We start from the raw sequence: 10393 nt of genomic DNA on the forward strand, positions 1-10393 counted from the left end.
GAAATATTTAGAAATAGCTGATTCCATTCTCATTTGGAGGAATAAACAGGTGTTGAAGCTCTTTCCATTACATCAACATAAAAAGACCTCTTTGAATTGGTTTTGTGGATGCAGAACAACACAAAGAATCAAGGAGAGAAAAAATAATGCCTGGCAGAGGGAGAGAAATAGTTGTAGGAGGTAGAGGAGTAGTTGGATCAGAAAAGGGGAGAAGAAAAGGTAGGGGAGAGCAGTAAGAATGTGTGCTGGACTGTGCATTTTTATGTTTGTTTTTTTCTCCTTGCACATGTGGAACTTACGAAAGCTTATGTCTGCCATGGAATATAAAGGGTACAGGGGAATTGTGACTTTTTTATCTCACAATTCTGACGAAGTCTAAATTGCAAGATGTAAACTTGGAATTCCAAGAATATACGTCCGAACTGTGAGATAAAAATGGTCACAATTATCGTATTTTCTTTATTTTTCTGTGAAGGAAACAAGCTTGCATAGTAACCAAAGGCCACGTATGTTGGAATTTCTGTTGATCACTGGCATCAGCTATCATAGGGCACCATCCACATCCAACCCCGACCCACAGGAAAGCAATTGCAATCAAAGTTCCAATCAAATTTCTGCATAGAGGACCCTATCTTTTCCTGTTGTACATTCTATGAAGTAATGATAACTCATTCAGTTTTAGATAGTATATTGCCAAGAAAGAACACATTCAACACCTAAAAATGTAAAATGGGTTTCAGTTTAGGGTAAAATCAAATTACAAAAAAACTAAAACAAAAACAAAAAAACAAACAAACAAAAAAATTGTCTGTTATATTTCGGTAGTACTGAAACATGACAATCAATGCAGTTTTTGTAAAGCCATCAGCTGTTAGTAATTTGAGAGTCACTGTGCTATGATTGACTATATGTTTCTGTTGGATAGAAACTAGTGGTAATGTTTTGACCGAATGACTCGTTTTTGAATCGAGTTTGCTGTGTTTTGATAGAGTTGGTATTTGTAGAAAAAGGGTATTCAGCATTTTGAAACGTAGAGTTTGTATTTATTTAACAAAATATGGTTTTGGCCACAAAATGAACAATTTGGTTAATTGTGTGATGTAGGTGTGTTGCTGTGTTAAGAGTTTAGAAAAAGTACTTAAAGTATTGGTAAATACTTGTTAGCAATTGAAAAAAACTGTAAGCTTCTACTTCTGCAACAACAACAGCTCAAAAGTATTGAAAAAATGCTCTCTATATAAAATACTGTAACAACTGATTAGCACCTTTAAGTAACAAGATCACTGAAATATTTAGAAAAGCTGATTCCATTCTCAGTTTGAGGAATAGTCAGGTGTTGAAGCTCTTTCCTTTACATCAACAACATAGAGTAAAAAAGACCTCTTTGATTTAGTTTTGTGGATGCAGAACAACACAAAAAATCAGAGAGAGAAAAAATAGAATGCCTGGCAGAGGGAGAGGAGTAGTTCAGAAAAACAGGAGAAGCGTTAGGAGAGAGGAGTAAGAATGTGTTGGACTGTGCATTTTTATATTTGTTTGTTTGTTTGTTTGTTTTTTTCCCCCTTTACACATGTGAAACCTATGAAAGCTTATTTCTGCCATAGAATATAAAGGGTAATTTGACTTTTGTATCTCACAATTCTGATTTTTTTTTTTTTTTTTTTTGCAATTGTGAATATACAGTATCTCAAAATTCTGATAAAGTCTGAATTGCAAGATGTAAACTCACAATTCCAGTAGAAGTCTGAATTGTGAGATCAAAAGATTACTGTTTTTGTTTTTCTTATACTGTAACAGAAACAAGTTTGCATAGTAACCAAAGGCCATGTATGTTGGATTTTCTCTTGTACATTCAAAGTGACTCACTGACTCATTCAGTAGTATGTTGCCAAGAACAAACACATTCAACACTTAAAAATGTTGAACAGGTTTCAGTTGAAGGTAAACTGAAGGCTAAATTACAGAAAAAAATATTAATTTTTATATTGTCTATTATATGCAGGTAGAACTGAAACATGACAAGCAATGCAGTTTTTGTAAAGCCATCAATTGTTAGTATTTTGACAGTCACTGTACTATGATTGACTATATGTTTCTGTTGGACAGAAACTAGTGGTAATGTTTTGACTGAATGACTCAATGATATTTTGAATCAGGTTTGCTGTGTTTTGAAAGAGTTAGTATATGTAGAAAAGGGTATTCAGCATTTTGAAATGTAGTTTGTATTCATTTAACAAAATGTGGTTTTGGCCACAAAATGAACTATTTGGTTAATTGTGTGATGTAGGTGTGTTGCTGTGTTACAGTTTTTTTCAATTGCTAACAAGTATTTACCAATACTTTAAGTACTTTTTCTAAACTCTTAACACAGCAACACACCTACATCACACAATTAACCAAATTGTTCATTTTGTGGCCAAAACCATATTTTGTTAAATAAATACAAACTCTACGTTTCAAAATGCTGAATACCCTTTTTCTACAAATACCAACTCTATCAAAACACAGCAAACCCGATTCAAAAACGAGTCATTCGGTCAAAACATTACCACTAGTTTCTATCCAACAGAAACATATAGTCAATCATAGCACAGTGACTCTCAAATTACTAACAGCTGATGGCTTTACAAAAACTGCATTGATTGTCATGTTTCAGTACTACCGAAATATAACAGACAATTTTTTTGTTTGTTTGTTTTTTTGTTTTTGTTTTAGTTTTTTTGTAATTTGATTTTACCCTAAACTGAAACCCATTTTACATCTTTAGGTGTTGAATGTGTTCTTTCTTGGCAATATACTATCTAAAACTGAATGAGTTATCATTACTTTATAGAATGTACAACAGGAAAAGATAGGGTCCTCTATGCAGAAATTTGATTGGAACTTTGATTGCAATTGCTTTCCTGTGGGTCGGGGTTGGATGTGGATGGTGCCCTATGATAGCTGATGCCAGTGATCAACAGAAATTCCAACATACGTGGCCTTTGGTTACTATGCAAGCTTGTTTCCTTCACAGAAAAATAAAGAAAATACGATAATTGTGACCATTTTTATCTCACAGTTCGGACGTATATTCTTGGAATTCCAAGTTTACATCTTGCAATTTAGACTTCGTCAGAATTGTGAGATAAAAAAGTCACAATTCCCATGTACATAAGCTTTCGTAGGTTCCACATGTGTAAGGGGAAAAAAACAAACATAAAAATGCACAGTCCAGCACACATTCTTACTGCTCTCCCCTACCTTTTCTTCTCCCCTTTTCTGATCCAACTACTCCTCTACCTCTTACAACTATTTCTCTCCCTCTCCCAGGCATTATTTTTTCTCTCCTTGATTCTTTGTGTTGTTCTGCATCCACAAAACCAATTCAAATAGGTCTTTTTATGTTGATGTAATGGAAAGAGCTTCAACACCTGTTTATTCCTCCAAATGAGAATGGAATCAGCTATTTCTAAATATTTCATTGATCTGTTACTTAAAAATGCTTATTAGTTGTTACAATATTTTATATAGAAATATTTTTCAATACTTTTGAGCTGCTGTCATTGCAGAAGTAGAAGCTTTATACTGTATTTAAGGTTTGGAACATTAGATCTTCATTTCTGACATGATGTGTTTAAGCATTTGCAAATAAGAATAAAAAGATCCATGATTTTGGTTTTGGGTAAGCTTGTATGAAAAGAAAATGTATGCATTTTAGAAATGTGGTAATTGACAGCATATTGTGTGAAAACAACACAAATTGTGTTAATGGTATGGTCACAACAGATGGATGTTGTGCTTATTGTGTTTAGAGTTTTGGAAATGTGACTACAGATAGGACAAAAGGATGTTAGCAACTGAAAAAAACTGTAATGTATTAATTGAAAAAATAATTATTTATTTATTTATAATTGGTGTATGTTTATTTTGCATTTGTCAAAAAATAAAAACATTAATAACAACAATATATAAACATGTCCAACCAAATATAGATGTTCTAAAATATATTCTATTTTTATTTATTTACTTATTTATTTGTCTATTCTGTATTATCTATATCTATCTATCTATCTATCTATCTATATATATATATATATATATATATATATATATATTTCTTTTTTATGTTTGTGACGATTGATGCAGGTTTAGTGTTGTTGTGTTTGTTGAAAAATAATGACAACAATAATTATAAATATTAACAAAAACTGCAAAAATACTGTGTAATAATAATAATGTGTAATAATAATATCAATATATAAACAAAGCCAACAAAAATATAGATAGTCTAATATATTTATTTATTTATTTATCCACCCTTTCATTCTATATTATCTCTATATACATATATTATTTATTTTCTTTTTTAATGTTTGTGATGATTATGAAAATAATGGCAACAACAATAATAATAATATATAAAGTATATTCTGTTTGTTTATTTATTTATATATTTATTTGTCACATGCATTCATTCTATTATTTATATATACATGTATTATTATTATTTTTTTTATGTTTGTGATGATTACGAAAAGAATGACAACAACAATAATATATAAAAGCCAACCAAAAATATAGATATTTTAAAAGATATTCTGCTTATTTATTTATTTTTCACATGCATTCATTCTAACATTATCTATATATAAATATGTTATGTCTTTCTTTACTTTTTAATTATTTAATTATGTGATTTTATTTTTGATGTTTGTGACGACTGATTCAGATTTATCTTGTTCATGTGTTTGTTGAAAAATACAATATACAATATACAATAATGAAAAACAGTAATAATAATACATAAACAAAGCCAAAAAGATATTCTGATTATTTCTTTATTTTTCACATGCATTCATTCTAACATTATCTATCTATCTATCTATCTATCTATCTATCTATCTATCTATCTATCTATCTATCTATCTATCTATATACACACACACACACACACATACACACATTATTTCTTTACTTTTTAAATAAATAATTAATTTAATTAAATTAAATTTTATTTTATTTTATTTCTGATGTTTGTGATGATTGATTCAGGTTTATCTTGTTCTTGTATTTGTTAAAAAATACAATATACAATATACAATAATGAAAAACAATAATAATAATAATACATAAACAAAGCCAAAAAGATATTCTGATTATTTATTTATTTTTCACATGCATTTATTCTAACATTGTCTTTATATAAATATAATAAAGAAAAATAATGACAACAATAATAATATATAAACAAAACCAACAAATGATCTATTATTTATATTATCTATATATAAATATATTATTTCTTTTCTTATCTTTTCTGATGTTTGTGATCACAAAAACAACAAAAATACAAATATTTTAAAAGATTTCATATGTACATTTATATACAAACACATTCATGCTTTAAGTGTTTCTCAGAATTGTTTAAAAATCTGATGTGGTATTTTTGATGCAATATATATTTAGGTTTTGATATCACATTGCAGGCCTGAATGTAGGAGCACACCAGTGGGTTAAAAAAAGTGAGAGCCTTAATGAGAGACCTTTAAATAGTTTTACCCTAATAATAGGAACAAAGTGAACTGAGTATATTGGTAAATAAAGGTGTTAATGTGCTTTCAAAATGATTATTTCAATAGTAAGCAATCCAACAAATATATTTTCAGTTGCACTGCATGCATTATAGGCTTTTTATTTAGTCATAAAAATTCCTTGCACTTAATTGCCTGTTCCAACATGTGCTATAATTTAATAAGAGGTTTTTATCCGATAGGAGTGAAGAGCACTGTTCCATATGGAAAAGGTCTTTAAACCGTGACGTGCCTTTCACCCACACGGCCAGAGGTATTACAGTACATGTCCATCTCAGACTGTCTAATCTGAGGTCAATGATATTTCACAGATTAACAGAACCAGCACGACCCAACATTTTGTAATTCTGCCCCACAGCCACATAGACAGTTTTTATTGGACTTTGAGACTATCAGCAGAGATTCTTTAATAGCGTGTATACGTGTACTGTCGAACCTCCAGTAGGTGTGTTCACATTCAAGTGGAAGTTTAAAATAGGCAAAATGTTGAACCTGAAATGTAATTTTAGACTTGCATGCAAGAGTGCACTCTGAAGGAAAAAACTGTAAAAATGTTGAATTATGGTATACTGTGTCTGCAAATATAATGTTATGGATAGTTAAACACTGCATCTGCCATTGAACTGAATCTGTCAGTGAGAAATGCGTAAATGTTATTCAAAAAATACAGTTTTTTTCAATCGCTAACAAGCGCTTACCCATACTTCAGATACTTTTTCTAAACTCTTAACACAGACTCACACCTACAAAACACAATTGGCCAGATGGATAATTTTCTTCTCAAAAATGCATTTTGTTAAATATATACTAACTCTTCATTTCAAAATAGAACACATCTTTCTCTGCACATACTAACTTTACTAAAACACTGGAAATCTGACTCAAAATGATATTATTCTGTCAAAGAATAACACTTGTTTTCACTTCACAAGGTACATGCAGTTAATCAAAGTACACCAGGTTTCAATATACTGGCTATTGTTGACATTACAAAAACTGCATAGACTTTTATGTTTCAGTTTTACAGGTATTTTCATGCAAAACATGCAATCCACCGTTTTGACACTAAATTCTTGGCTGGGAACTGTATGTCCACATGTACAGTAATGTTCACATTCAAAAGCATTCCAGTAAAAAGCAAATAAGTTTTTTTTTCCCTTTACTGTTTACTACAGGAGGTACAGTAGAAACACGGTATGATAGAACAGAAAAAGTTTTACAGTATTGCTTACGGTGAACAAAATATCCATGAAACACACAAGAGCATTCTGAACAAAAAAACAACAGCAAAAAGCCCAGATAAAAGGGGGGGGTAAAAAAAAAGCACAAAATTACTGTATCTAATCTCTGCGATCTTCAGGGTTAGGCCACATGTTTTCATCAACATCACATCTGATGTTATCCAAGGCGATGCACCTGGGATAAAACCGCCTGGTATGTCGGATCCACCCTTGGCAATCATCAACTGTGATGTCCCTGCAGTCAGCATCCATGGCTTCAAGGAGGGACATCTGGTCATGTGGCTGATGGTCATAAACCTTCCACCTCCATGCAGAAAAGAACTCCTCTATGGGGTTGAGGAAAGGTGAATAGGGTGGAAGGAAGAGGCTTACCAGTCTTGGGTGGACTTCAAGCCATGCTGTTATTGCTTGCGAATGATGGAAAGCCACATTGTCCCAGGTAATTACAAAGGTCCTCATGTTGTCACCCTCCTGATCCTGCTCTGGAACCAGGCGCTGGTGGAGATCATTGAGAAAGGCAAGCAGGCGCTTGGTATTATAAGGTCCAACCTGACATCTGTGAAGGAGTAATCCTGCATTTGCAGTTGCTGCACACATGGTAATGTTTGCCCCTCTCTGTCCTGGCACATCAGCTGTGGCCCTTTTTCCAATTACATTTCATCCACGTCGACGCCTTTTGGCCAGATTAAATCCTGCCTCATCAATGTATATGAATTCATGAGGGGCCTGGTTGGCCTCCAATTCCATAACTCTCTGAAACAAAGTTTATGTAAATCATCTCATTACTGTACACCATACTGTACTGTAACCTATTACTGTGTAGGTTACCTACTTGCAAAGTGCAAAGCTTATAGAACTGGACATTGAATTGAATATACACTATACCTGGACATATTGTCGTCGTAGCTCCTTGACTCTCTCACTGTTCCTCTCAAAGGGAAAAGTGTAGAGCTGCTTCATCCGCACTCTGTGTTTGGACAATGTCCGCGTAATGGTTGTGAGGCTGATGCTATCGATATTGTCAAATATCTCATGGTCCGCCACAATTCTAGTTTGAATTTCATGCAGTTTTATTGCATTATTTGCAACAACCATTTCTACAATGGCAAGCTTTTGATCATTACTGAGGAGCTTTCCTCTTCCCCCAGAGGGTGGAAGATGTTGCATTCTTTAGAGGGACAAAAAATTCAACATATGCATTACTGTATGACCATATTGACATGTCAAGCGAGAATAGAAACAATCCATGTAAAATGCAATACTTACCTGTTGGTTTGTTGAAAGATGCGTATAATGGAGGCAACCGTTGACCGCCTCAAATTGGGCTGCACTCTTTCACCAGCCTCTCTTAGTGAAAGACCGTGGTTGATTACATGGTCAATGATAGTGGCACGAATTTCATCACTGACCACTGTTCTTGCAGCCCTTGGAATGCCACCACCACGCATTCTTACACCTCTACCTTGCCCTCTCCTTGGGCCTGCTCTTCTCCCTGGCCCTGCTCCTCTCATTGCTCCTGCACCTCTCACTGCATCTCTCACTGGGCCTGCTCTTCTCCCTGGGCCCCTTGCTCTTACTCTTCCTTGTCCAGGCATTACAGTGTTTGTCTTTTTCTGTTTCTGTTTCCAAAAACATCACTCCTCAAAGTCCTCCTTTTACTGTATAAGTGTAAATGTAATAGAAAAAAATAACCCCTGCCACTGAGTCTAAGCCAGACTGGAATCAGCTGTGGTTGGCCCAATTTACCCAACATAAATCAGCTGTGTGTCAGTTATTCAATTGTTTGTTTATTATCAGCTGAGATATATTTTTGATATTGATATTGTTTTTGAACTGATATCATTGCAGAAGCAGAGGTTTTTATACTGTATCTAAGGTTTGGAATATTGTCTTTGCTATTGTGGGATGTTGTGTGTTAACATTCGTAAATACTACAAAAACAATCCATAATTTTGTTGGGAGGTATAGCTTGCCTGTTGAGAAAATGTAAGCATTGTGGAAATGTGTTCACTGACTGCATACTGGGTGAAAACGACATGAAATGTGTGAATGGTATGGCCACAAAAGACCGATGCTGTGCTAATTGTGTTTAGAGTTTTGAAAATGTGACAACTGGTTGGACAAACGCTTGTTAGCGACTGAAAAAAACTGTAATACATAAAGTATGCATCACAACAAAGAAGAATATTTCTTTTTGTTATGCGGTCTGTCTTCGTTATTGTTTTGAGTCATTCAAAAAATCTTGGGTACAGCGGTTGCTAGGTGTGATTATTGTGAAATTAACCTCATGTGTTGACTTGCAGACTTGACTTGTATTTCTGACAGAATTAGATCTTGCTTGAGTCTTGCTACCAAATGTCTTTTGTTTGTGTTTCACTTTCTCTGTCATGGGAACCACTGAACCTCTCTTTTCAGTTTTCAGTCCAAATAATGACAGAGAGGGAAACTACATTCACAGATTCCTGAAATACACCCACATACAGACACTAAGAATTATATGGAGGAACTCAACGTATTTAGTTTGTTTAGTATAAAGAATGTGCAGGGTGTTTTAATAGTCAATGTATAAAATGCTCCTTTATTTATCCATGAACTTCCTTATGGATTTAGATTCCTAAACAGCTCTGTAAAAGAGCAGCCACACCTCACATGTTCACATTCTGTCAAATAACTTCATGAGCCAACAGTCTCGGAGGTGTCTTGTACGCGTTGTTAGTTGCTTTTCTTCCAGTCAGTTTCAAATACATGCATACATACATACATTAATGAATTAATGAAAGCTTAAGCAGCAGTGAGCATTAAGCCCTTTCCTCCAGTAAATACCAAGCACAAACAAACAAATAAATAAATGCATGCATATATACTGTTTGTCTCCAAAACAACTTTAGAAGCAGCTGTAGGTTATGAGTTAATGGTCTTAGGGGGTGACTTGTATGCCTTGTTGGTTGCTTTTCTTCAATTTTAAATAGGATTAATACAATTAAAAAAATAATCAAAATACATACACACAATTTAAATTTGTCTGAAAAAACTCATTTTTAAGCGTTAAATCTATTGCTCAAGTCAATATTAAAAAAGCATAAATAAAATAAAATAAAATAATAAAATAAAATATATAAAAAAAATAAATAATAAAATTAAATTAAATATATAAGGCACAATTTATATTTGTCTACAAAACTTATAATAAAATATATAAAAAAGCATAAATAAAATGCATACATATACATATAAAAGGCACAGTTTATATTTGTCTACAAAACTCATTTTTAAGCATTAAGTCTTTTGCTCCAGTCAATATAAAAAATGTGTAAATAAAATAAAATAAAATAAAATAAAATAAAATTAAATTAAATTAAATTAAATTAAATTAAATTAAATTAAATTAAATTAAATTAAATGTAAAAAAGCATAAACAATAAAATAAAATATAAAAAAGCATAAATAAAACATATACATATACATATAAAAGGCACAATTTATATTTGTCTACAAAACTCATTTTTAAGCATTATATTTTTTTTCCTCCAGTCAATATTAAAAAAAGTATAAATAATAACATAAAATATAAAAAGCATA

Source organism: Labeo rohita, chromosome 19, assembly GCF_022985175.1.
Source record: "Labeo rohita strain BAU-BD-2019 chromosome 19, IGBB_LRoh.1.0, whole genome shotgun sequence".
Taxonomy (NCBI): Eukaryota; Metazoa; Chordata; class Actinopteri; order Cypriniformes; family Cyprinidae; genus Labeo; species Labeo rohita.